Below are 26,014 nucleotides of genomic sequence, written 5' to 3'. Positions count from 1 at the left end.
AAGCAGAACCAGCCTCCCAGTGGAAAGCTTGCCAGGCAGCCGCCTCCCATTCTTTCCAGGGTAGGCACAGAAAGCAGCTGCTTACTTTCCTTTATGGAAAGCACATCAAGCTTGAACTCAAAGACAAGAAGTGGGTTTTTTCCTCTGGTTCTCGGCTTTAGAGTCTCAACTTGTTTTCCTACTCTCAATGACCATGAAGATTCTCTTTTGAGTCTCGGACTCATTTCCAAGGGTTGCCATCACCCAATGCTATAAGCCACTAGGCTTTCATATAACAGAAATCCATCCTCTCACAGTGCTAGGGGCTATAATTGTGACCTCAAGAGGTCAACAGAGCAGGGTTCCCTTGGAAGTCTTTCCTTGCCTCTTCCTAGCTTCTGGTGTGCCCTGGAAATCCTTGCATTCCTTGGCTTGGAGCAACACTGCTGTCCACTCTGCCCCCTTCTCCTCCCTGTATCTTTAAGACACCAGTCATTGGATTTAAGGCCCTGTTTCCGCATTCAGTACAACTTCATTTTAGGTAATTAATTACACCTGCAAAAACCTTAGTCCCACATAAGGTCACATGTTGAATTTCCAGATGGACCTGAGTTGGTTGGTGGGGGAGGGGACGAGAGGAGGGGACACTCTTCAGGCCAATCCAGCCCATCTCCAAATGTTCCTAAAATTGTAGGCCAGTCCACTGAGGCTGATGATCCCATGGTTCCCAAGTGCTCTAAAACCACTTCTATAGGCCATCACAATGCTCGCTGTTAGAGACAGTCTCTATGAACCTTTGTTACCTTTCAGGTTCTTGAGGACTTTACCTGCCATTCTTCTAGTGAGCAATGATAGAGTATAACGGTCAACACTTGGGCTCTGGTGTTGGGTGGGACCTGAGTCACCAGCTGTTTGGCTTTAATGCTCAGCTTGCCTCCTCATCGTTGTAAGACAATTGTCTCAGCTACAGAAGTCCACTCCCGTCCAACCAGTCCATCTAGTCTCAGATCCTATGGATAGAATCATGTGACAGTCTCCTAGCTCAGGGTTCTCAAGCTTTTTGTCTCAGGACCTCTTTACACTATTAAAAAATATCGGAGACCCTAAAGAGCTTTTGTTTTTGTGTTCTATCTACACATACCTACCATATTAGAAATTAAGACTATGACATTTTTAAAAACATTCATTTAGAAAGGACAACAGTAAATGCATTACAGGTGAAAATAAATATTTTTATGAAAAATAACTATAGTTTCCAAAGAAAAATTCAGTGGGAAGAATGGCATTCTTTTCCATTTTGCAAATCTCTTCAATGTCTAGTTTAAGAAAACTAATCGAAGAAAGCTATATTCTTTTATCTGCTTCTGCACTCAGTCTCTTGTGACATGTTCTTTTAGCTGAAAATTATAGAGAAAATCCAGCTCACACAGATATATAGTTTGGGAAGGGAAAAGTATGTTGACAGCTTTTCAGATAATTGTGAATATTCTTCTTTGATATTGCACCAAAACTTGAGAAGTAGTAGTTTCTTAAATGTTAGTTGCAATGTGGAATCTGGAAACATAACCGAGGAATTTTCCATACTTGACTACATTAAAATCTTGTACTTCAAACTTTGTAACCTATGCATTAGTCATTTGGAAAATATGAGTTCACTGAGTTATACATATCTTTCCCACGTTGACACATTTCATTGTACAATATAAAAATATCATATTTATTAATATCACTACCAATCTCTTCTAATTTCCTTTGAAAGCTTACAGTTTATTACTGGCAACAAATATGACCAGTTGTTTTCTTGGATGTGCTTAACTCACTTCATTTTTTGAAAATATTTCTATCAAATCCCGAAGCCTGGATAATTACAGTTCTTTCATCACTTGTTGCTTTAAGTAACAGTGGTGTTGCACCAAAAAAACCCAGCCAGTTCAGCTTGCAACTCAAACAGTTGCACAAATGCTTTCCCTTGGGACAACCAGCATTTGCTCTGTGGTAGGACCGCTTCTTGCGTACTTCCCAAGTCAAGGGTGGAGAAGCATAAAAGTAATAACTTTTACCACTTTGGAGACATTCTCAAGTAAAATGCTTTTGTATTACTCTGTGTGGTGGTGAAGAAAACAGGGAGTACTTTTGGTGCCATGATTCATGCTACGTCACCAGCAATCTTTAACCACCATTGCTTTTGCAACATTGGTGCAAAAGATGATGGGGAGAAAGCGAATAACATCTTGAAATAATTATATATGTACGCTTTGTTGGATCTGTATGTTCACTAGAGATACACACACACACACACACACACACACACATACATACCTTTAAAGCATGCTTGGCACAAGAAAAGCCCTCCTTGATGTTGGATGTTGTCATGGTAAGTATTATATTGTACAAGAGCAGTTTGATTATCCTTCCTACTCCCTCCTTTCTAACTCAAGTTTTTCTAGGCAACTAATTTATTTGATCTTTTCAGTACCCTATGAGATATAATAGGTATTTTTTCAGAGAACTAAGTTAAGTAACCTAAGATCCCACACAAATCAGGGGGGAAATGACAAGATCTCCCAGTGTGATTTAGGGCCCCACACCTAGTCCTGTGGTCAGCCCAAGTCTAATAGGCGGTCTTCCCCAAAATCTTCTTGGCCCAAGAATCATAGCTGGTGAAATCATGTCATCATGTCAACTCAGACCTGTAGAAGCTTCTTCAGATAGTTTGGTCCAGAGCTAGGTAGAGTATTCCCCAGGGTTGTGTGTGTGTGTGTGTGTGTGTGTGTGTGTGTGTGTTTCCCTCTTTGGTGCTAAAGATCTCTTCCTAGTTGGCTGAATGTCTCAAAAGAATATTCTTTAAATTCTACCTCGGTGTTAAATTATGTCCTGAGAGAGCCTGCATTCTTTATTATTTTATTTTATCTCCTTGAAGAAATGTATTCATTAAATGGGTACCATATATCACTGGTATTAAGATGTACTTTTTTCACCTTTTAACATCTTGTAAATTAGAATGCATTTTAGAGTCTATAGGAAGTTGTTATTTGGCAGTGTTTTCCCTTTCTTAGTGATACATAAAATAATGGTGTAGCTATTACCAATGGTGTCTTAGAGCCAACAAAATATGGTATTTAAAAATCTAACTCTAGACTTTTCCAAGCCTGATATAAAAAAAAATAATAACTATCTGAATACCACCTCCACACTTTCTACAGAATTATTATTATGCATCATATGTTTTAGGATTTGGGGCCTGTAACACAACTCTGCCAAAATTAATCTCAGAGTTCCGCACTGAGGAAAGCCCTTGTGTCTCTTCCCGAACTGCCATGCCTCTCTTGTTGGATAGCCATCGGCATGGAACCTTGTAACCTTTCTTTTTGATGAAGACAGCCAAGAAGCTCAGAGCTAAGTCCTGTGCTAAGTTACAGTAGTCTTATTCAACCTGGGTTCTCTCTTTTGAACTTCCACTTACCATCTTTACCCCCTGTTTGATCACAGAGAAGAAGGTTCTTCTTTGTTCTTTCTCAAAAGTGGGGCATAACTCACCAAGTAGAATATGCAGGTCTTCTAAAATACACGAGCTGGGACAGAAATGCCCTCTTAGATCTGGGATTCTTGATCTTTCCGTTTTGCATCTACATGTGTGTGACACCCTCATGACTCACAACAAACAAGCAGGAGGGTGGAGGCAAGAGGAAATGCAGTGCATGTGCCTAGAGAAGCACATAGGAGTCCTTGAGGCCTGTGCCAAGAGTCCCTTATGATTTTAACCTACCCCTATCCCTGAGTTTGTTCATCTTTCTATGCCTGGGATAGTGATGTACACACAGTAATGGCTTCATAAATTGCACCTGAAGATGACTGAAAATAATACAAAGTTAGGGATACAAACTTGGGCATTAACATTGGGAAGAGACCCTAGCAATGAATGGTTGGTTCTGAGGTGTAAGTTTTATTAGCCTCTAGGTGGGGTCATGTGTAGTTATCATTCTAGCCAACGAGAAGAGAACAAGAGTACTATGTGACACCTCCCAGAAATCTCCTTAAAAGGGAGAAGAAGGCCTCTTGTCTTTACTTCCTCCATTCTGCTGCCTAGAACTCACCCAAGATGGCTCAGGCTCCATCAACCATCTTGGACCAAGAAAATGAAAGTCATAGTTCAGAGAGTGAGAAACAAATTTGAAAGAACCCAAGTCTCTGGTGATTTTGTGATGCTGCCTACAACCCCAGGCAGTTTCCCTCCCAGGCCTCTTGTTTTTTGTGAAAGCATTAAAGGCTTGGGTGTTCAAACCGCCATCCTGGGGTCTCTCTTACTGTCAGCCAGACGTAGTTCCTCACTGATACAACATCATAAAATGAGGCCTACAAGGTCATAGATCAGGGCAGGGATGAAGGTCATCAAGTGAGGCCAGGCCTGGAGCTCAGAAACCTTCTTTCTGGTCTTTGCTACAATAGTTATGCCTTTAACTTGCTTTATGTATTTGAGTAACCCACTTAACCTCTATTTACTTACGTTTCCTCATTTAAAAAAGAAATAGAACTTCCTCCCACAGAGTTATGATATGCCCATGGGGAAGTCCTTCAAGATGGTGAAAACCTTCATCTTTATTATGGTTCGTTGTGGTAATGATGGACCATGGAATAATCCACACCCCCTCCGTTATCCCTGCCAAATGCAGCCAATTCTAGACTCCCATGTCCTGGCCATTGGTGTTGACATTAAGATGAAACCACAGCAGTTAACGGAGCTAGAACTGTTTAACAGGGGAGTAGATGATGGGAGAGAAGCAGTCATTGACACGGTCTTGAGAAGGAGAGAGAGTTGCAAAGAGTGATCAGCTATTCTCTATAACCCCCAAGGATAGCCTGTGATTAGAAGAGTGAGAATTTCCTAGTTGGGTACTGTTTTGGAGCTGGTTCCCCAGAAGCAGAGATTGGTGTTCTTACATGAGAGATTTCAGGAGAAGGATGTAAGGGAAGTTGGGGAAGCAGGTCAGAGCCTGAGAAGCAGAGAGATGCGGGCTCAGGAAAAGACCAGCCTCACCCTGGCCCCAGGGGGCGCTCTGGAGCCTGACTAGCACCAAGAAATTTGCCACTTCAAGGTCAGAGGACCAGGCTTATTATCAGTCAGTCACTGGTGTAGACCACCCCTGAAAGGAGAGGAAAATATAATCTCGTGTGATTCTGAGTGAGAAGGCTCTCGCTTACAAGGACAATTCTTGAGAAAGCGTGCAGCTGACCCCAGACAGCAGTCAACACTAACAGCTGGTGGGGGATAGAGGGACTGGCCCAGTGAATGGACCTGGTGGTGTACCTCAGTGTCTACTATAGGAACAGAACACTGAAACAGTAGAGGCAGGTCATGGAGGAAGTATCTGACCACCTCTCTAGGGACACTGGAAAACAGAACCAACTTGGGGTCCCTGGGTTGATTGGTAGCTTAAACATCAGAATCTTGATTTTGGCTCAGGTCACAATCTCGGGGTTGTGGATGGAGCCCCATATTGGGCTCCCCACTCAACGGAGTGTCTACTTGGATTTCTCTCTCTCCTTCTCCCTCTGCCTCTCCCTGCCCTGTCAAATCAATCAATCAATCAATCAATTAATCAATCTTAAAAAGAAAAAGAACCAACTCACCTGTCTGGCAGAGTCGAAATAAGTGGGCTTGCCATGAAGAGACAGGCAGATGAAATGTGGTCGCAGTAGGTTATGGAGTCCTGCAGGTGTGTTTTCTGCATCCTGGGAATTCAATGGCAAACCCCGACAGAAAGGAGAATGCGTGGCACTCAAGAGCTCCATCCAGCGAGTGCCCACAGACAGGAGGGAGATGAACCGAGGGACATTTTCTCCTAATTCATTCTCTTCTTTCCTCACACCTTGTCAGTACCTGCTTTTCGAAGCAGTTTGGAATGATCATTAAAACGGCAAGCCCTACCATTATCCCCACAGTTGGTTCTGCCCTGGGACTAGCTAGTTAAGCTCCCGAAGCCTCAGTTTCTCCAACTGTAAATAGGGATAATTCTTGTGGCAGAGGCAGCTGGCTGGCTCAGTCACAGTCAAGGCACCCAGCTGCCCCATGTGTGGGGAGCTATGCTCCCGGCCGCCTTGCGGCCACCCGTGTCTCATGCTCGCCAGCGGAATGCGAGTGGGGGTGACTGCTGCTGCTCAGAGCAGGTGAAGCGGAGGTGACTCCCCCACCAAGTCCTTCCCCAACCAACAGCTGGAGGGACAGAACTGGAAGCTCTTGGAGGAGGGTCACAGCTTAGGTAAAGGGAACCTCGGTTCCTATGTTACACAGACGGCGGCCTGCCCAGGATTACTCAGAATAGACTAAAGTGAGGGAGAAATCAGCTTCTCATGATGTTAAAGCACGGTGATGGAGATGATCTCTGTAAAGAATTTTAGGTCCCTCAATAATCTCCACTATCTTCTCTTGCAAAGTACCCACGAATGAGCATCGAGTCTGTGTAAGGGCAGTGTGTTCATGTTCCTCAATATTGGACTAAAGAACGTGCAGAAGAGGCTGAAGGACAAATTCCCCAGCCCCTCTGAAAAATCTGATCTATGGAAACTCCGCAGTCACTGTTGCTTAGCAACTTGGCAGCTAATCAACACTGAGAATTGTTGGTTACGAATATTAATGGAGAAGGGATATAATTGTTTATGGAAACAATAACAAGAAATAGTTAAAATAAATAATAAAATAAATAAATAGTAAAATTGTTAAAAGTTAAAGGCTTGTTGTGTCCTAGACACTGTACTAAGAACTTGGAAATGTTAGGCATTTGATTCTAATCATAAACCGACTGAAGTATGGAAATTCTTATCCCCATTTTACAGACCAGAAAACTGAGGTTCAAAAGTTTAGGTAATTTAGCTGAATTAGCGAGTGGTAAACATGGACTTGAATCTAAGTCTGTTCAGCCCCAACGCCTATGTCCTTTCCTCTCTATGACGTAACTCGTTCCAAAGCTGCCCCTTAAAGCTAAGGGCTCAAGTGACTGGGGGTAATTTAATCACCACAAAGCTATAGCCAGATCCCTGTCCCTTGGTAGATTTTTTTTTTATCTCCCTAAAGTCAACAGGCCATCTAAGATGAAAAATAAGCCATAATTTATATAGGTCATCTCACTGTGACATTTTTCAGTCTTGTCTTAATTTCAGCCCCTCCCCACAAATTGGCACATCATGGGGAAAAAGGAACAGAAAACGTGTAACAGGAGAGCTAGGAGGGGTGAGTGATTTTTGCCCCCAGATTAAAGATCTGTCCTCAGACGTTCCCTCTGACTTCCCATGTGAGCTCTCGTCATCTGTGATTGTCAGGATAAGCCTTCAGAGCTGGGGACTCTGACTGCCAGACATCCCTACACAGGGGGGTGACCCAGACGGGCCCTTGGCCCAGCCCAATAAACTAGGTGAGGACAATGCTCTGCATCACTCTGGAAAAGGTACTACCTTCTCAGACCATGGAAGCACCTGTTGCAGGGCAACCCGGTGTGGTAGACCACTGCTAATGGTATGTGATAGGGGTGGTGGGTAGGGGGCAAAAGCACTGTATCTTCCTAAAGAATGAGGGGGCACTGTTCACTCCAGAGCCGCTGGACTTGCCTTACGCCCTCTAGGCTTTCCTGTCCTGAGGACATTCATCCATTGTAAGCCTTCTCAGCCTGCGACGGCGTGGTACAATGTTGTGTCTAGAGCAAGCGCTCGCAATGCTGCATTCTGGTCTTGCTCTTTAAGAGCCACTCAGGGCAGGGAAACCAGGAAGATGTCATTGACACACACGCTGGGCATTTCACATCACGGATTTCTCCACGGCACTGGGGATTTGAGGGTGTTATGGAATCACTTTTCTCCTCCCCTCTGGATTCAGAACCAATGGAGAAATAATTCACGGGAGTCAAAGATCACGTGAACGGTGTTCCTGCTGAGAAGCCTGGTTTGAAGACTTGGCTGGGATCCAAGGGCAGCGGGACTGGCTTCCCTTCCCCCTGGATTGAAACTGTGGACTGTCCCAGAGGGCACAGGAGTGGGGCAATCACACGCAGGACTCCCATGACACAGAGTGGCAGGGAGGACAGTATGGGGAGCCCGCAGGCGGGCAGACGGTCTCAGCAAGGTCAGCTTCATGCACTTTCCCCATCTTCCCCAGGAAGCCAAGAAAGAATGGTCTCAGCTCTTCGGGAAGGGGGGGACCCTATTCTGTAGGAATCACGAGGAGTGGAGCACACGAGCTTCCCTCCTAACAGACTGCTGAAGACAAAGACAAAGGATCCTCTAATTTTGGAGGCCATGTAGAAGACCCTGAGGAGGGAAGCCCAATCTGGACCTCTGCAGCAACCACACCGTCTCCATCTGTCAGCGGCCCCAGGTCTCCTTTTTTACACCAAGAAGCTGACCTGCTTTGTAGCTCTTGGCTCAAATAGCCAGACACAGCAGTGTCTATGGATCCAAATCGCCTCTGTCAGAGCTCTCCAGCCTGTGCCCGGGGGGCTGTTTTTCTGTGTCCCCCTCTCCTGAAAGCATTATGCAGCCCGAAGTAGAGGCTGACATTTTGAAGGATTGCTTTTCCTGAATTTGCTGCATTTTCCCGTCTCGGGGTAAGAGACAGGCTGCAGACACTACTCTGGGGTCGCTGTAGCTCCAGAATGCATTAGCGGATTGGGCCGGGTGCAAATTATAGCATCCTTGACTCCACATGCTTTTCTGATTGGTGTGGTGTTTTCCAATCTGCTAGCATTTCACGAGCAAAGCATTCTTTTAATTACTTTTGGCTACAGGTGGGTCTATTTTGCTCTGCCTCTTCTCCTCCTTGGCCCCAAACCCCTATCTATGGCTCCTCACTGCACTGTCTCCTGCAACGACCTACTTCCAGAGGAGGCCAAGGACAGGGGCCTTCTGGTGCCTCTCCCAGGACCTCAGGATCTTAAGAAACTGGTGCCGGCCCAGTGTTGCACTGGGGTGGGTTGGTTTGGGTGCCTTGAAGCATCAAAGATGTTTAAAACAGGCGTGACTCCCAGGTTTGGTTGATGTGATTTTCTACCCACCATAAATGATCTTGCACTTAAAATACTTGTGCATTTTCAACTGTCCAGCTGCCCAGGCAGGGTGGAAGGTGACAGAAGGGGCCACATGAGTGCAGAGGTTTAACGCAGTGGGTTCTGCAACACTGTCTTTCCCATGGATGCTGCCCGGGAGTCAAGGAGAGCCAGATCCCACAGAAGCCAACAAGATTCGTAGGCAAATACCCTCAGGCTGAGTAACCTCCAAGTTACTCAGGCTGAGTAACCTTCAAGTATCTTGAATTCATCTCGCTTCCAGAAATTCCATAAAAACCAAGGGGAATTTCCATATACATGATCTTGGCTTCACAGTGGTCTTTTCTTTTGTCTTCATTGTGATGAAAAACACAATCCAGTAAAGAGTCTCTACAACACCACCTTAGCACACCCAAGTTCAGGCCATTGCTGTCCCCTGGGTTGGCCCCTCCTTCCTTCCACGCTCTTGACCTCCAGCTCTCTGTCCACAGCTGCCGGCTTCAGTCTCCTAGTGCCCAGTTTTAATCTTGTGTGTCTCTTGGTTGAAACTTGCCAGAGGCTCGCCTCACTGAATGGAGTACAAGGACCCCAGTGTTGGTCCAAGCACAGCCCCCCCGCCGCCCTGTCGTCCCCACCGTGAAGTAGTACTGACCTAACTTTCTGGACTTCACCTGCAGCTTGCCACCCCTCCTCCCCCAGCACTTACTCTCTGCGCAGAGGTCAGACTGTGTCTGTTCCCCTCTCTCCTCTGCCAAGACAGCCCCCAGCTCCTTCTCCCTGCAGAATCCTCCCCACCATTCTAGGCCACCTCCAAACACTACCTTCTTCTAAAACCTCCCCTGTCATTCTAGGCAGACACACTTTTTTTGGGTGTTCACGTGTGGAAACACCGTTTCCCATTCTGTTCTCTCTCCATCGGTGTGCCTGTCTTACCCTTCTCTCTGCGGGCAGTTTCTCTGTTTCTCTTGGATTCCCCTCAGCGTGTAGCCCAGTGTCTTACCCTTAGGAATGGTTCGATAAATTGAATTGATTTGGAGTTGAAGTACTTTACTAATCATGTGCACCGAAACACCATCTTCCCAAATATTTTCTTTTTTCAATTTATTTTTTTAAAGATTTTATTTGTTTATTTAAGAGAGAGAGCGAGAGAGAAAGTTCGAATAGAGGGGAGCGGCAGAGGGAGAGGGAGAAGCAGACTCCCTGCTGAGCAGGGAGCCCCATGACCCAGAGCTCGATCCCAGGACCTGAGATCATTGACCCACCCAGGCGCCCCTTCCCGGATATTTTCTATCCTACGTTCAGAAATTGAAATATCCATTCCAAATGATATCAAGGGAGAAAACTTCTCTTCAGTTTTTAGAATGGTTTCTGGTTTCTTCATCAGATTTTAGGCAGCATAGAGGCATGTGGGGGCTGGGGGGGCCTGGGGAACAGAGCTTAGTGACTTAGTGACACCTCAAAGGCTTTAAAATGAGGCTTGAATCCCTGTTCCATCACGGACTACTTGTGTGACCTTGAGGAAGTTCCTCATCTCTCTGAACTTCAGTTTTTCATCTCTAAATAGAGAGAAAACTACCTATTTTATAAGTTTATTTGTGAGAATATTAAATCAGGAAGTTTCTATTAAGCACTTCTTCCTTCGGTGGCTAGTCTATAGGCCGTACAAAGCATAGTTGTCATACTCACCCTTATCCTAGTAAAAAATCAGCTTCCGTAATCATTCTACGGTCTCCATATTTTACTCCAGAATCAGTCACGGCATCTTTTAATGAGTACATATTGAATACCTATATATTTACCCAGCATGCTACCGACTAGGGGGTGGGTAGAGATGGAGACCCAAGCATCCAAGAGGACAAGAGTCTCATCTGTTTGAATGGACAATCATAGTGTAAGAACGTTTATTGAATGGTGCTATGGACAGGTGTTCAAGTGCATGTTAAATGGTAAAGGAGATTTACTGAAACCAAAGTGGGGGCAATGGAAAGTGGCAAGGAGAAGCCCCTGTTCTCAGGGCCTTGCTGATGCTCTCCACAGGCTGACCGGAGCATTTCTGTTACCCTGTGGCTGCATGGGCCCAGCCCTCTGCAGGTGGCTACCCCTTCCCCACCCCCACTCCTGCACTTGGAAGAGCCCCACACTTGGCTCAGTCCTCTGCTGTCATCACCTTGAAATTCTTCCTACTGTTCTAACAGATTCTGCCTTTGCATTTTGTGCTGGGCCCCATAAATCATGGAGCCAGTCCTGCTTACTGGAATTGGAGGGGTTATGCTGAATGCATTTTCTGTCCCCAGAGTCTGACACAGTATGTGCTCATAAATATTTCTGAAATGAATGAAGTTCACTTCCACAGTTGTATGAGTGACAAATGCTCATACCTCCGCTTTTACCTAAAGTTTTAGACTTGAGGCTTATAAAGTTTGGTACATCTGTGCCTTAGACTTTGAATTTTGTGAAATAGGACATTTACTATTTTCTACAAAATGTCCATGCAGGGGAAGCAAAGAGAGAAGCCATCAGCTGGGTGACTTCTCCATCTCGGTTTCTAACTCCTTGGCTCTTTTTATACCAATGGTTATGACTTAGAGCCCCTCACGCCCAACACACACACGCACACACACACACACACGTGCACACACACACCTTTTCCTGAGCTTGTTTTAGGACCGATGGACACCCTGAAGTAAACAAATTCATAGCCGTATTTTTTTTTATTATGTTAGTCACCATACAGTACATCATTAGTTTTTTTTTTTTTTAAGATTTTATTTATTTATTTGACAGAGAGAGATCACAAGCAGGCAGAGAGGCAGGCAGAGAGAGAGGAGGAAGCAGGCTCCCTGCTGAGCAGAGAGCCCAATGCCGGGCTCCATCCCAGGACCCTGGGATCATGACCTGAGCCGAAGGCAGCAGCTTAACCCACTGAGCCACCCAGGCGCCCCTACATCATTAGTTTTTGATGTAGTGTTCCATGATTCATTGTTTTAATAGCACATACTTAAAAAGCAATTCAAAGGGCACCTGGGTGGCTCAGTCTGTTAAGTGTCTGCCTTTGGCTCAGGTCATGATCCCCGGGTCCTGTGATGGAGCCCCACCAGCAGGAGTCTGCTTCTCCCTCTCCTCTGCCTCCTCCTCCCTGCCCATGCCCTGTCTCTGTCTCTCACTCTCTGTCTGTAAGAGAAATAAAATCTTTTTGTTTCTTAAAGATTTTATTTATATATTTGACAGACAGAGATCACAAGGAGGCAGAGAGGCAGAGAGAGAGGGAGAAGCAGGCTCCCTGCCAAGCAGAGAGCCTGATGCGGGACTCGATCCCAGGACCCTGAGATCATGACCTGAGCTGAAGGCAGAGGCCTAACCCACTGAGCCACTTAGGTGCCCCGAAATAAAATCTTTTAAAAAATAATAAAATAAAATGCAATTCAAGTACAACTTCTGAAATCTGTTGGAGTAACAGTAGACAAGTCAAAGACACACTGGAAAACACATTCTGACATACATTTTTTGGCGTGTGGTAGTAAAATATACATAACATAAAATTAACCATTTTAACCATTTTAAAGTTACAGCTTCGTAACGTTAAGTCCATTCACACTGTTATGGTCCCAGCACCACAGTGGGGCTCCAGACCTTCCCATCACCCCCAACTCAACATCCAACAATAAACTCCCATATCCCACTATCCCCCCCAGACCCTGGGAACCACTCCCTACTTTCTGTCTCTATGAACTTGGTCATTCTGAGCACCTCACATAAGGAGAATTGTGCAATATTTGTTCTTCTCTGTCTTGTTTTACCTAGTGTAATGTCTTCCAAGTTTACCCATGTCATAGCATGTGCCAGAACTCTGTTCTTCTTAAAGGCTGAGTAATATTCCTCCAGGGGGACAAGCCACATTTTGTCTATTCATCCATCTGTTAATGGACAGTTCAGTTTCAGATATATTTTTTAAAAATATATAAATTTATATATATATATATTTAATTTTTAACTTTTAATATTCTATTTAATATATTTAATTATATTAATATATAAATATATATTAAAAATAGATATAATATAAATAAATATTTATATAAACATAAATTTTAAATGCATTAAAATATAAATATGTATGAATATTAATATATATTACTCTATTAATATATTTATAAATATATGTTAAATACATTTAAATATATTTATATATAACATATAATATATAATAATATATTTGAAAAATATATTAACTATATAAATATGTCTAGACAAATATAATTATTTAATTATATTAATATATATTTATATAAACAAATATATTAAATATATAAATATATTTATATACATACATCTATATAAATATTTAATGTATAAATATATATAAACTATATAAATATAAAAATAAAGTATCAATTTTATTCATAATTTTATAAATTTTTATAATTCATAAAATTGTTATTTATAATTTTAATTTATTTAATTAATTTAATTTAATATATTTAATTTTATTTTATTTATTTATTTTTTTTTTTTAAAGATTTTATTTATTTATTTGAGAGAGAAACAGTGAGAGAGAGCATGAGCTAGGAGAAGGTCAGAGAGCGAAGCAGACTTCCCATGGAGCTGGGAGCCTGATGCGGGACTCGATCCCGGGACTCCGGGATCATGACCTGAGCCGAAGGCAGTCGTCCAACCAACTGAGCCACCCAGGCGTCCCAAATATATTTAATTTTAAACTATTTAAACTTAAAGTCTTGATGAGGATGGGGGCCAACTTCCCTCATGGCCCGTGAGCTATCCCGCACCTCTTGCCCATACAGCCTGGGAGATCTGCTGCCATCACAAAGCGAAAGGTGACATCCGCGGAGGTAGACCTTTGGTCAAACCTGGGTTTATCGGCAGTGTCTCAGAAACGTCCACAGAACACCCGCACACCCGACAGGGACATGAGCCTAAAGGAAGGATGCAGATGCATCCATCAACAGTTTCATACCCCAGAGATTATTTCTGTATCACCCAATTGAGCCCCAAATCACAGCATCAGGTTTGCCTCAAAGCTGACTTGGATCCTGTCTCAAGGGAAGTTGTTTGTTCATTCTCGGAGCTTGTGTGGGATGAAGTGTGGGAAGGAAGATGTAAACAGACGTAAATAAGACCCATCGGTTGTGGAACATGCCAACCTTGTTACCATATTATATTTATCCAAGTCAGTAAAAGTCAGCAATAACCTAAACTCCATTGACTAACACCGCCAGGGGGAGTTTGGGGAGAATTCTCCTTCCTTCCTATTTGCATTCATTTACTGCATATCTGTAGAGCCTGTGGCATTACAAAAGCGAGCAAGGTGGGGAAGGAAGTTGCACACTTAGAAACAATAAACAAGGAAATACACAAGATGCCTTCAGAGCGTGCAAGTCCTACCAGGGACAGAATTGAGGAGAGGTGACTACCAGGGACAGAATTGAGGAGAGGTGACGGGGAGTGGCTGGTCGCAGGAATGGGAGTGTCCCTTTTGACCAGGCCATCAGGTAAGGCTGTTCTTAGGAGGAAAGCCTGGAGCGGAGCCATAAAGGGCCTTCCAGGAAGAGGAACCTGCGAATGGGCAGGTACTATATCTAGAAAGAGCTCAGTGTGTTAAAGGAGTGGAAAGAAGGCACACAACTGTGGCAGAACACAATAGTAGAGGAAGGGAAAAATCTTGGCCGGTTTCCCTTTCTAAATGGGGTGCACGCCCTGAGCCAAGGAGCAAGCAAAGGCAGAGGGTCGTTTTCTAGGCTCCGGGCCTGCAGTAGGCAACGATACTTTGGGGTGGGTGTAGGGTTGGGGGTGGGATGGTAAAGCTGCATCAATCCCTGTCCCGCGTGTTCTGTAGATAGCTGGACATTCACGTCCAAAGCTCTGAAGAGAAATCTAATCCGGAAATCAAGATTTAGAACTCAACAGGTGGCACGTGAAGTCATAAAAGAGCATGAAAAATCTTGGAAGAATGTCCGTGGAATAAGAAGAAAAGACCAAAAGCCTATCTCCAGAGACATCAACATTTCAGGGTGAGCAGAATAAGAGGAAACAGAAATGGCAGAGAGGGCCAAAGAGAGGCATGAGCAAGGAGAGGGAGTCTTTCAAGAAAGGGTGTGGCCGGCAGTACCAACCAGACATTCACGGCCAGAAGCCCCCCTGCAAATGTGGCTGGTGCTTTAACCATTGGCTGGAACTGTGATGTCCAGGGACACAAGAGATGTGTCTGAGGCAATGGCATCCGGTTCTTTTGACTTGGTCTGGCTTTGTGCACGGAGGTGGGGGTGGAGGAGGAAGGAGAAGGAGATGGAGATACGAGACGTGTCAGACGCACACTCGGCAAAGGTTTCCCAATGAGGATTAACGTCAGTGAAGTTCTGTAGACATCGGCCAAGTTGCCAAGCGTGGAGGAGAACCTATTCCAGGCAGAGAGGACAGCAAGGGAACATCCTGGCCACAGCCTGTTGTCTAGCATGCCCGGACTATTGAGGGCATGTGGGAGAGTCATGTGAGATCAGCTCCCGAAGACACCAGGGTGACAACAGGACTTTCGGTCTTTTTAAGAGTTTACATTTTCTTTCAAGGCAATAGGGACCTACCAAGACATTTGAAGCCGAGGGCTGATATGATTAAATTTACATGTTGGGCTGATCACCCTGGCAACAGAGAGAGGCTGTAGCATTAATGCAAGGTGAGAAATTACAAAAGCCTGTAGCAGGGAGGGTGGCATTGTGATATAGTGAGAAAGGGCTGTCAGGGCATTTTATACATACTGGCCAATTAGATGTTGACACCTTAAGTCAGGCTCCACGGCAAAGGCTAAGGTAACAGAATTTCTAGTTATTAGCTGTGCACACGTCTCCCCAAAATAAGAACTGCATATCCCACTTTCCTTGCAACTATAAGGGTTCTGGGAGCCGTCTTTGTGAATTACCCACTCTCTACCCTCTGCCCTTCTTCCTCATCATTTCCTCCTTCCTACCGGAAGTGATGACTAGAACTGGGGCAGCCATCTTGGACCGTGAGAGGACCATGACCTTAGGAAGAGAGGTCAAACATAGAAGAGAAATAATATGGAAGTTACCTTTCACGGTAGAGATAAACTTCTATCTCATTTAAGACACTGTTATATTAGACCCCTTTTAACCTTTTAATTAATTGAGCTCTCATCTTTACCTGTTCATAAAAATCCTAGACTCTGGGAGCCAGTATTCTGTACCACCCCCTCAGCTTTTAGCATATCCTCCTTTGGTCTCTAGTGTCTTTTTGGCTCCTTGGCACCCAGCACATGCCCTGTACCTAGTATGTGCTCAATAAGCACTGGAGAGGAGGGGCAGGATGCAGTACCCAGGGCTGTTTTCTTGTTTTCAGACCTTGTTAATCACCAGGTCGCAGAAGAAATTTGCAAGGGGAATTTCATCATGCAAAACAGTTAACGCCTTGCCAAGTGCCTACATCCGGGGAGTGTAAATGAGTAGGGAGGAAACTCCAGGAAGACTGACTCAGGTCCCCTCACCTGGAGACAGGCAGCCTTGAAAACACTGACTCATGTACTCCTGGGGGGCCCTGATTTGCATCCATTAACAGCAGGAAGAGCAGGGAATTCAAGCTGTGGCTAAGATTCAGGTGAGTGCTTCAGGTGACTCACCCATTCCCTCCCCGAGCTGCTTCTTCCGGTAGCATACATCCCATTTACCACAAATTCATGTTTCCTGCACGTCTTGTTCAATAGGCCTCCTCTACTAACTCAGGAATCAAGCCTGCCTTCTTCACCCTGAAGAAGAGGTTGAAGCACCTCTGTGCTCAATAAAATCCTGTCTGGAAAATAAATGAGTCAACCTTTTCAGACAAAGAGAAAAGAGATTAACTGATAGAATCTGTCAAGCTGTCCATGGGAAAACCCCTTTGCAAGTTTTAAGGAAATTATTGTATTGATACATAAGATTTGTCACTCGGTGGGTGAGCCCTGGTGGGAGCTTGGATCCTGAGTCAAGTTCCTGAGTCGGAGTCCTATCCAGCCACGTAATCTTTCTCACCCAGTGCTCCAGGAAATGCGAATGATTTTCAATATTCGCCTAAAATAAAAATGACCAGTAAATCAGTTGGGAGCAAAAGGAACAGGACAATCAAAGGCTGTGCCCAAAGGCAGACGGAAATGACTGTGAGATGATCCCTAGGCCCAGGCTTGGGAGCCCGGCATGGACGCGGCACGGCCAGGGGCTGAGCAGGGTGGGGTGCGGAGCGGGTGCGCCCGGCGAGGAGCGGGTGCGCGGGCAGGGCGCCCTCTGCCGGGGGTGAAGGAAGAGGCGCCCGCACGCGCGGGGAGGGGACACCGACTTCTTCCAGGGGAGGTGTTCTTCACACGTCTTTTTCGACCCCCGCCCTTACAGCCCCACTCTTCACCGGCTCGAGGGGAAGGACTGCTGTTCACTGCAGATACTGATCGCCCTGGTCCCAGAAAGCTGGGGCGCTCCCCACTTCCCAACCCTGAAGTCCCAAAGAAAGACGAGATTGCTTGAAAGGATCGGAAATGGCAGGTCTTAAAGGACCCGCAGGACCCTCTTTGGGCCACGTCCCCATTCCCTCCCCGAGCTGTGAAGCGCAGGGGCCGGAGACCCCCTAGGGCTGAGAGATCTCCGCGTGGGAAAGGGGACTGAGTAGGGCCTGAGCGCCTGCAGCGGGTCCTGGGGGGGAACACCCCCGGGACAGCCTCCCGGCACCGGCCCGGACCGGGCTGGGGCCCGGGAGTCTGGACCCCTGCACCTCCGGGGGGGGGGGTGCCCGGAGGTAGGGAGAAGCGCCCTTGACCCACGTGGGGGCCGAGGCCGGCTCTGTCCCCCGCCTCACCAGGCCCCCACTCTGGTTGCTCATCTGCAGAATCCGGAGGCTGAATGAGATAGTCAGGTGGCCCCGACCCCGAGCCCCTGATCTGTTGTCTGTTCTGATTTAGACTCCGACTGTGCCCGTCGGGGCTGCTGAAGAACAAAGAGGAAGGTCTGGAGTGTGACCCAGAAGAAAACAGTGGGTGGGACCGAGTCACCAGCTCCCTTCCCCAGGAAGGCAGGAAGGGCCCTCCTTAAGGGCCCGGTCGCTCTTTATTGAATCGGGAGTGACACCTAGTGGCTCATGCGCCTCACCGTCACGGCCGTGCTGGTTCTCTGGGGTCTCAGAAGCCGCACTTTCCTGTCCTTGGTACTCCCAGCTAAAAGCTCTGGAAGCGCCAGCGCTGACCGAGGACGTTTTCTGGGACTTCCCGGGCTCTGCCCACAGCCTTTTTCCTGCCTTGTTGTCTGTCCAGCTGGCTCGGGCATATCCCTCACTCTTGGGCAGCAAGTGCGTTTGTATCTGGCTGCTGTTCTAGGGGCTGGGGATACAAAGATAGCTGAAGCTTGGGCCCTGCCCTCAAGTAAATGACAGCCCAGCTTGTGGGGAATGGAGCTGTAAACAAATATGACATTACATTGGACAGATGTTGAGTGTTTGTTGGATGCTGTCCAGAAACAGAGGGGGACTTCAATTCTGTCTGGAGGCATAGAGGAAGGCAACAATCCTTGGGCTAAGTGGTCCTGCCCCCCCCCCCCCAATTTTATTTAAATTCCACGTAGTTAACATCTAGTGTGTTATTAGGTTCAGGGGGGAATTCTGTGATTCATCAGCTGTGTATATCAGCTGATGTGGTAGGCAGAAGTCTGTGCCCCTAGGTTCCCAGCCCCCCTTCTTCTGTACACACACCTTCTTCCAGCTACTCAAACACGGATTTAGGTTCAGCTGTAAGAGATTTTGCAGACGCCATGAAGATTCACCAATCAGCTGACCTTAAAATCTGGAAATTATCCTTGGTGGCCTGACCTAATCAGGCCACTTTGATAAGACTAGGCTGGTCCCAGCAAAGGAGATTTAAAGCACGGAAAGAATGCATCCTAGGCGAGAATCTCATCTGCCGGCTCTAGAAATGAAGGGGGGACACACCGCAAAGAAGGTGGGCAGCCTTTAGGTGCTGAGAACAACCCCTGGCCAGCAGAGAAAGAGGAGAAACTGAGTTCTGCCAACAACCAGTGAGCTGGGAAGAGAACCCTGAGCTCTACGTGAGAACACAGCCCCAGCTAACACGGTGATTTTAGCTTTGTGGGAACCTGAGCAAAGAAGCAGCCGTATTTTGCCCAGCTGCTAACTTTGTGGTAATTTGTTATATCGCTGTAGGAAACCAACACAGATGGCCATCTGAAAGAGATGAACAGCATGGACGAAGGCTCAGAGGCATAAAGCAACAAGGTGCCTTTGGAAAACTGAAGTTACTCGGGATAGGTGAGTGGGAAGTGTGGGAAGCAAGAGAGGTGGCAAAATGTAATGCAGAGAATTTGGCTTTGGGTCAGAGGGACTGTGCTCTTGGGCTAGTTAACTTCATTCTCTGTGTCTCAGTTTTCTCAAAGGTAAAATGGGGCTCAGACTAGTAGTTAAAACAAAGCATTGTTTAATGGGACATATGCCTATGGAGGGTTCAACACAGTCTTGAGGTATGATAAGTGTTCCAAAAATAGTGGGTAGTCCTAGCTGTACCAATTAATCATGTGCAGATGGACCAGACTAAGGAGAGGCTAAGTAATGTGGTTTCCTACAGCGTGGTTGGAGACCACCTTGTGGGATGGCCTGGGGAGCTTATTAAAAATGCAGACGCCTGAGTCCTACCTTGAATTCAGACTAAATCAGACTCTCGGGGCGGTGGGGGCGAAGGGGGGGGGGAACGCACAAGAATCTGCACTTTCAGAAACTTCCCAGGTGACCTTTATGGGATAACTAGGCCTTGGTAAGAGCGTGGGTGAGAGCGAGAGACTGACAGACTCAAGCAGGAGGTCGGCAGCGAGAGCGGGAGGAGGGCGGCAGGCTGTGAAGCCGGTAAGACCTGCAGAACCAGCTAATGTAGTACGAGGGACGTGAAAGCAGCCGCCGGAGGGTTAGCTCGGGACGCTTGGTGGTGGGGGAGGGGGGCGGTGTCGGTGGAGGTGGTGACATTGACTCAGGTTGGGTCTTGCGAGTCCGCGCATCCGTGGGACATCCCGCTGGAAAGTCCTGTAGACAGGTGGAAGGACTAAAATTCAGGAGGTGAGTTGGGGCTGGAATTTTGGAAGTCTGCAAGGATAAGAAGTCGCGGGACAGTGGCTGTGGAGTAAGAGGGTGCTCAGGGATAGACTTCAAATGGACCCGTCAGAAAGGCTGACCGCATGCTGGGAAGGGCGGAGGGCCAGGGAGGCGGCCATGACCATGTCGCTGGCCTTGGAGCAGTCCAGATGGAGAAGGTGTGAACGTACCCCAAGACCTAGCTGCCAGCTGCTCATTGGCAGGATGGGTGAGGCCCATTTTGGTGAGATTAGCTAGGGACATTTGGCAGTGGGGGCGGGGGGCCATGTGGGCGGAGGGTCCCCGCTGGGACAAAGGAGGCCAGACCACCTCGGGCAGGAAGTAGGGACTCTTCTTCAGAATCATGACTGTGAGGAGAAAGAGAAATCGGTGGTGGGGGCGGGGGGTGCCTTGAAGAGTCCACAGCCTTCCCCTCATATCCACTGGTGCAAACCTAGACACAGGCCAACACCACCACCGTGGCTCTGGCTGGGCCCCCCAGTGCCCACCAAACCGGACCGAGGTTCTCAAAGATGGGGTACCTAGGGGCCCAAGGTGGAAGGTACAGATAGGTTTACAGGTGTGGGGCTGGGCCCATGAGGCAAGGAAGAGGAGTGCAGTTGAGACGGGCTTCACCCTGTGGAGAAGGCAGCTGGGACAAGAGGAGGGCCCACAGGCCAAAGGGTCGCTGAGCTCTGTGGAGGGCCCGGCTGGGAGTAAAGGACCGGAGTCCCGAACTAGTGAGCTTACCTCAGAGGGTCGCTGCTAGGGTCTGTGGGATGGCACCTGCGTGGGGATCGGCCTCAGAAGCACTGAGAAGCAGCAGCTCTCCCAGGGTTACCCTTGTTGTTATTTTACAAGCCAGGTAACGGCACCTCTCTGCCCAGAACCTTCTGGTCGTTTCCCACCTCACACAGAGTAAGAGCCGAGGTCCTCTACTAGGAGCTGAGCCTTCCTCTGCGCCTCCCTCCAACCGCATGGGTCTTGGAGTTCATCAAGCATGGCCAGCTAGCTCCCACCTCCCACCTCCACACCTTTGTTCCTGATGCCTCTTTTCCCTGTAACACTCTTGTTCCCGTCATCCCCGTGGTTTGTCCCGTCCCTCCTTCAGAACTCGGCTGCAGGGTCGCGCTCAGTAAGACCTGCCTTGATCCCTTCATGAAGGTCTTGGCTCAAATGTCCCCTCTTCAGGGAGTCCCACTGCCACCACCTAAAATAGCCCTCCCTCTCTATCCTCACTCTGTTGTTTTGTTTTAAAGACTTTTATTTATTTATTGGAGAGCAAGAGAGCGAGCATGAACAGGGCGAGAGGCAGAGGGAGAAGCAGATTCCCCCTGAGGAGGGAGCCCTAGCCACGCTCTGCTTTGCTTTCCTTCAACAAACTTGTCCACACCTGGTGGACGTATTTGTTTACTTGCATATAGTTTACCTCCCCAGCTAGACGTCTGCGCCAGGAGGGCAAGGGTGTAGCTTAGATCACTGTGTATCCCAAATGCCCATGATGGCACCAGGCACAAAGTGGGCACGCGATACCTATTCACTGAATTGCTGTGTTATCATCGTTGTTTACATCATTATTAATAGTGGTATATTGGAAAGCAGAAGGTAAGGAGCAATTGTCCTGCGAGGAGTGGACAAGGGCAGGAGGTAGGTGGTCAGGCAGGACACCCTGAATACATTTCCAGTGGTAACTACAAGAGGGAACAAGGGTCCTCCCCACCACTCCCTGGCATGGACTACTCGCTACCCCCAGCCCTCTGGGCACCAAAAGCATGGATTTCAGCGCAAGCAGTGGCCCAGAGAGACTCTCCTCCCAGAGTCCCTGGGACAGCATACACTGGTGCTCTGTAAACACTTGGGACGTGATTGTACAGGAACTTCTTGGAACCTTTGAAAGAGCATCAGTAACACCAACATCTGGTTCATCTGTTCCTGGACATGAACCAACAGCTCTTCATTTTCAACATGGATCTCAGCCACTGAGGCTAGGTCTGGGGTCTTCTGCTAAGAGGGGAGGACAAGGAAGCAGAGAGCAGGTACCAGAGCCACGCTGCCTGGCCCAAACCCTAGATCCACTGCCTACTTGGATAACCTCTGTGCCTCAGTTTCCTCATCTGGAAACTAAGGAAAATTGTAATACCTCTTAAGGTTGTTATGTGAGCAGATATATAATATATGTATATATTTAACACACATGCAATAGATTAATATTTGTGTGTGTGTGTGTGAGTGTGTGTACACACATACACACATTTTTTGTCAGTAATTTTTTAAAATTTTTAAAATTTTTTTATAAACATATAATGTATTTTTAGCCCCAGGGGTATAAGTCTGTGAATCGCCAGGTTTACACACTTCATGGCACTCACCATAGCACATACCCTCCCCAATGTCCATAACCCCATCTCCCTTCTCCCAACCCCCCTCCCCCCAGCCACCCTCAGTTGTTTTGTGACATTAAGAGTCTCTTATGGTTTGTCTCCTTCCCGATCCCATCTTGTTTCATTTATTCTTTTCCTACCCCCCAAACCCCCCAAGCTGCATCTCCACTTCCTCATATCAGGGAGATCATATGATAGTTGTCTTTCTCCGATTGACTTATTTCACTAAGCATCATACCCTCTAGTTCCATCCACGTCATCACAAATGGCAAGATTTCATTTTCTTGATGGCTGCATAGTATTCATATATATATTTTATATGTGGTATATATCTATATCTATAGATATCTATAGATATAGATATATACCACATCTTCTTTATCCATTCATCTGTTGATGGACATCTAGGTTCTTTCCATAGTTTGGCTATTGTGGACATTACTGCTATAAACATTCGGGTGCATGTGCCCCTTCGGATCACTAGGTTTGTATCTTTAGGGTAAATACCCAGTAGTGCAATTGCTGGGTCATAGGGTAGCTCTATTTTCAGCTTTTTGAGGAACCTCCATGCTGTTTTCCAGAGTGGTTGCACCAGCTTGCATTCCCACCAACAGTGTAGGAGGGTTCCCCTTTCTCCACATCCTCACCAGCATCTGTCATTTCCTGACTTGTTAATTTTAGCCATTCTGACTGGTGTGAGGTGGTATCTCATTGTGGTTTTGATTTGTGTTTCTTTGATGCCGAGTGATGTGGAGCACTTTTTCATGTGTCTGTTGGCCATGTGGATGTCTTCTTTGCAGAAATGTCTGTTCATGTCCTCTGCCCATTTCTTGATTGGATTATTTGTTCTTTGGGTGTTGAGTTTGCTAAGCTCTTTATAGATTTTGGATACTAGCCCTTTATCAGATATGTTGTTTGCAAATATCTTCTCCCATGACAGACACTGTCAGTTGTCTTTTGGTTTTGTTGACTGTTTCCTTTGCTGTGCAAAAGCTTTTGATCTTGATGAAGTCCCAATAGTTCATTTTTGCCCTAACTTCCCTTGCCTTTGGCGATGTTCCTAGGAAGAAGTTGCTGCGGCTGAGATCGAAGAGGTTGCTGCCTGTGCATACACACATTTTTTTAACAGTTTCTGGTATATGCCAAGAGCTATGAAAGGTTTGAGAGTTCACCCTACTCATGAGCTCATAAGTCACCCCAACACCCTTTCATTAATGTTGACAGATGACGCAAGACTCTGTCAGGGGCAAAGGATGAAGGACTTTATTGCTTGCATCACTAGCAATGCCAGAATGTCAACATTTGTGCCAGGTCCCTGAGCCCAGTTCTCATGGAGCCAGGCAAAGACAACACTACCATGTACAGCAGGTTGTATGGTAGGAATGGAGCCCTGAGCTTGGGGAGTCAAATATTTTATCATGGGCAGTAAGTAATGCTCTTTGCTTCTGCAGGAGACACTATCTCTATCTTCCAAGGGTCTTTGCTAACCAACAGCTCCAGAAAAGATCATCTGGAACAAAGAGTTGGGACCCCGGAGTATGGGAGGTAAGGAAGTGTAAGAGATCCCTGGGAATTGTCTCCCAAGAGCGTGTGGTAAGAACTACTATTACTATAAATAGACTACTACAGAAAATGGACCCATACAACATAACTACATTTCTTCTGGTGACTCTGAGATGGATAGAAATTAAAAGAAAGAAAGCCAAGACAGGGACTAAAGTAAAGTTACGAAGACTAATGGCGAGTCATGGCGTATGAGTTAACATTCAGTGACTAGACTACCAAATGCTTTCACAAATGGGTTTCTGGGGGGAAAAACTGCTGTCAGCAATTGATTGTGATCTCGGGCAAATGAGTTTGCAATTTCATGCTGAATAATCTATCATTCCGTATCTTGGAAACTCAGGCACTCAATCTTTTTTGACAGGCAGCATGTAGAGTCTATTGCCAGGAAGGAAGGCGGTTGTCAAATTCCTAATTTTTCTCTGTGAAAAATTAACATTTAACTCAAACATAAGATCTGGAGGAACACATAAGACCTTAATTACATAGCACAATCCATGATTTGTGCTAATTAATAAGCTGATGAAAAATTCATTGGAACTCAGAGAAGAATCAAGGGAAAAAATTGGCCAGTGTGAACACTGAGTTTCTATAAAATGTTTAAGTCTTTCCAAATGGGCAGCCATGGTCTGTCATAATTATAATTTAATCATTCCCATGATTGTTTCATTTCATAAGATTTTAGTTACACATCAAAATCTGTGCAGAGAGACTATTTCTTTAAACTTTGTGATTTCTAATGGTTCTATTATACGAGCCTGTTAGAGATTTTTAAAGAAAGCCGGCTCAGCTACCTGAAATACGAATTTTTTAAAAGATGTGGGGGAAGACATCTGTTTGAATCCTGGCTTTGCCATTCACTAGCTGTGACCTTTAGCAAGTTCTTTGAGCTCTTTGTGCCTGTTCCCCCTATGCAAATGGAGATGATGATGATGCATGAGGTTATGGTGAAGGTGAACGGTTATTGCTGTGAATTAATCATTTGCCTCCTCCCCTCCAGAATCTTAACCAAACCACATCAGGAACCAGATGGAGATTGAAATGCAGCAACTGGCTTGTTATCAGTACAGCTGAACAGGTTAATAAGATGGTACTTAGGCAGAAATTGGGCTCCCTGCCTCCACCCTCTGCACCCCAGGACCTGGCTCTGGGTGATACCAGGAAGCCCCAGGGAGCAGGAAAGAGAGCAGCCAGGGGGAGACCTGCTGTTTTCTGTCCTTTGTGTGGTATGTTCTGGCTTCTTAAACACTGGTTGATGCATTCAATTACATCCACTTATTCATTTATCCCGCAAGTAATTATAGAGGGTAGATGACTTGTCAAGGGTACTTGCAAACAAGTTGCAAATGAAATAATGAGCCAGGCATTGGTGCCTACCCTCATGCAGCTTACAATCTTACCTGCAGAGGGACGGGGGTCAAACCACTGCAGCATTTCTCCAGGAATCAGGAGGGGAGACTACATAAGAAAAATATTAGTAAAACATTTACCAAAAGTACCTGGCCCCTACTAAGCACTCTGAACTCTTGGTGGCTACTACTATCTCTATCACTACTACTATTATGAACCAGCTTTGTGATTGTGCATATCACCATACCACTTGGTCTATTAATAATACTTCCATAAAACATAAAACCAGCTTCCCCGAGCAAGTGTTTGTGAAAGGGCAAGTAGGAAAGGCTAGTTATGTTTCTATAATACAGATGAAAATAAAATGTGCAATTGTTCAGACAAAATCTGATCATCTGAAGACCTGCCACAATCATTTCCTCTCCCAGCACACCCGGAGGAAGGCTGCTGAAGTCTCCTTCCATCCACCTGCGGAAATTAAACTGCATGAAGGCAGGCATCAAAGCCCAGCTTATTTTTAAGTGTTGCGATTCATTTGCAAGTACCCTCGACAAGCCGTATGCCCTCACTAATTGTATGTGGGGAATGAATGAATGGATGTAA

Source organism: Mustela nigripes, chromosome 6 (genome assembly GCF_022355385.1).
Source record: "Mustela nigripes isolate SB6536 chromosome 6, MUSNIG.SB6536, whole genome shotgun sequence".
NCBI classification, from domain to species: Eukaryota; Metazoa; Chordata; class Mammalia; order Carnivora; family Mustelidae; genus Mustela; species Mustela nigripes.
This window is presented reverse-complemented; position numbering follows the sequence as displayed.